The sequence below is a fragment of the Euwallacea similis genome, chromosome 24 (assembly GCF_039881205.1).
Source record: "Euwallacea similis isolate ESF13 chromosome 24, ESF131.1, whole genome shotgun sequence".
NCBI lineage: Eukaryota > Metazoa > Arthropoda > Insecta > Coleoptera > Curculionidae > Euwallacea > Euwallacea similis.
In genome coordinates this window covers 1-3,508 of record NC_089632.1, presented here as the reverse complement: position 1 = coordinate 3,508, position 3,508 = coordinate 1, and positions in this window count along the sequence as shown.

The window sequence follows — 3,508 nt, the reverse complement described above, 5'->3', positions numbered from 1 at the left end:
AACGTGCCAAAATGACTAAAACAGGCAGAAACGAGCGAAATCGGTCAGAAACGATCGTTTCATCAAGGAATTTGCTCAAATTGACCGATTTGGCTTATTTCGGCCAAATCTGTCCATCTTGGATTCAAGTTGCACCAAATTGATGAAAACGTGCCAAAATGACTAAAACGGGCAGAAATGAGCGAAATCGGTCAGAAACGATCGTTTCATCAAGGAATTTGCTCAAATTGACCGATTTGGCTTATTTCGGCCAAATCTGTCCATCTTGGATTCAAGTTGCACCAAATTGATGAAAACGTGCCAAAATGACTAAAACGGGCAGAAACGAACGAAAACGGTCAGAAACGATCGTTTCATCAAGGAATTTGCTCAAATCGGCCGATTTGGCGTATTTCGGCCAAATCTGTTTATTTTGGCTTCAAATTGTACCAAATGGATGAAAACGTGCCAAAATGACTAAAACGGGCAGAAACGAGCGAAATCGGTCAGAAACGATCGTTTCATCAAGGAATTTGCTCAAATCGGCCAAATTTGTCTATTTTGGATGGAAACCGAACTAAATGGATGAAAACGTGCCAAAATGACTAAAACAGGCAGAAACGAGCGAAATCGGTCAGAAACGATCGATTCATCAAGGAATTTGCTCAAATCGGCCAAATTTGTCTATTTTGGATGGAAACAGAACCAAATGGATGAAAACGTGCCAAAATGACTAAAACGGGCAGAAACGAGCGAAATCGGTCAGAAACGATCGTTTCATCAAGGAATTTGCTCAAATCGGCCAAATTTGTCTATTTTGGATGGAAACAGAACTAAATGGATGAAAACGTGCCAAAATGACTAAAACGGGCAGAAACGAGCGAAATCGGTCAGAAACGATCGTTTCATCAAGGAATTTGCTCAAATCGGCCAAATTTGTCTATTTTGGATGGAAACAGAACTAAATGGATGAAAACGTGCCAAAATGACTAAAACGGGCAGAAACGAGCGAAATCGGTCAGAAACGATCGTTTCATCAAGGAATTTGCTCAAATCGGCCAAATTTGTCTATTTTGGATGGAAACAGAACCAAATGGATGAAAACGTGCCAAAATGACTAAAACGGGCAGAAACGAGCGAAATCGGTCAGAAACGATCGTTTCATCAAGGAATTTGCTCAAATCGGCCGATTTGGCGTATTTCGGCCAAATCTGTTTATTTTGGCTTCAAATTGCACCAAATGGATGAAAACGTGCCAATATGACTAAAATGGGCAGAAACGAGCGAAATCGGTCAGAAACGATCGTTTCATCAAGGAATTTGCTCAAATCGGCCAAATTTGTCTATTTTGGATGGAAACCGAACTAAATGGATGAAAACGTGCCAAAATGACTAAAACAGGCAGAAACGAGCGAAATCGGTCAGAAACGATCGATTCATCAAGGAATTTGCTCAAATCGGCCAAATTTGTCTATTTTGGATGGAAACAGAACCAAATGGATGAAAACGTGCCAAAATGACTAAAACGGGCAGAAACGAGCGAAATCGGTCAGAAACGATCGTTTCATCAAGGAATTTGCTCAAATCGGCCAAATTTGTCTATTTTGGATGGAAACAGAACTAAATGGATGAAAACGTGCCAAAATGACTAAAACGGGCAGAAACGAGCGAAATCGGTCAGAAACGATCGTTTCATCAAGGAATTTGCTCAAATCGGCCAAATTTGTCTATTTTGGATGGAAACAGAACTAAATGGATGAAAACGTGCCAAAATGACTAAAACGGGCAGAAACGAGCGAAATCGGTCAGAAACGATCGTTTCATCAAGGAATTTGCTCAAATCGGCCAAATTTGTCTATTTTGGATGGAAACAGAACCAAATGGATGAAAACGTGCCAAAATGACTAAAACGGGCAGAAACGAGCGAAATCGGTCAGAAACGATCGTTTCATCAAGGAATTTGCTCAAATCGGCCGATTTGGCGTATTTCGGCCAAATCTGTTTATTTTGGCTTCAAATTGCACCAAATTGATGAAAACGTGCCAAAATGACTAAAACGGGCAAAAACGAGCGAAATCGGTCAGAAACGATCGTTTCCTCAAGGAATTTGCTCAAATTGACCGATTTGGCTTATTTCGGCCAAATCTGTTTATTTTGGCTTCAAATTGTACCAAATGGATGAAAACGTGCCAATATGACTAAAATGGGCAGAAACGAGCGAAATCGGTCAGAAACGATCGTTTCATCAAGGAATTTGCTCAAATCGGCCAAATTTGTCTATTTTGGATGGAAACCGAACTAAATGGATGAAAACGTGCCAAAATGACTAAAACAGGCAGAAACGAGCGAAATCGGTCAGAAACGATCGATTCATCAAGGAATTTGCTCAAATCGGCCAAATTTGTCTATTTTGGATGGAAACAGAACCAAATGGATGAAAACGTGCCAAAATGACTAAAACGGGCAGAAACGAGCGAAATCGGTCAGAAACGATCGTTTCATCAAGGAATTTGCTCAAATCGGCCAAATTTGTCTATTTTGGATGGAAACAGAACTAAATGGATGAAAACGTGCCAAAATGACTAAAACGGGCAGAAACGAGCGAAATCGGTCAGAAACGATCGTTTCATCAAGGAATTTGCTCAAATCGGCCAAATTTGTCTATTTTGGATGGAAACAGAACTAAATGGATGAAAACGTGCCAAAATGACTAAAACGGGCAGAAACGAGCGAAATCGGTCAGAAACGATCGTTTCATCAAGGAATTTGCTCAAATCGGCCAAATTTGTCTATTTTGGATGGAAACAGAACCAAATGGATGAAAACGTGCCAAAATGACTAAAACGGGCAGAAACGAGCGAAATCGGTCAGAAACGATCGTTTCATCAAGGAATTTGCTCAAATCGGCCGATTTGGCGTATTTCGGCCAAATCTGTTTATTTTGGCTTCAAATTGCACCAAATTGATGAAAACGTGCCAAAATGACTAAAACGGGCAGAAACGAACGAAATCGGTCAGAAACGATCGTTTCATCAAGGAATTTGCTCAAATTGGCCAAATTTGTCTATTTTGGATGGAAACCGAACTAAATGGATGAAAACGTGCCAAAATGACTAAAACAGGCAGAAACGAGCGAAATCGGTCAGAAACGATCGTTTCCTCAAGGAATTTGCTCAAATTGACCGATTTGGCTTATTTCGGCCAAATCTGTTTATTTTGGCTTCAAATTGTACCAAATGGATGAAAACGTGCCAATATGACTAAAACGGGCAGAAACGAGCGAAATCGGTCAGAAACGATCGTTTCATCAAGGAATTTGCTCAAATCGGCCAAATTTGTCTATTTTGGATGGAAACCGAACTAAATGGATGAAAACGTGCCAAAATGACTAAAACAGGCAGAAACGAGCGAAATCGGTCAGAAACGATCGATTCATCAAGGAATTTGCTCAAATCGGCCAAATTTGTCTATTTTGGATGGAAACAGAACTAAATGGATGAAAACTTGCCAAAATGACCAAACCCAAACA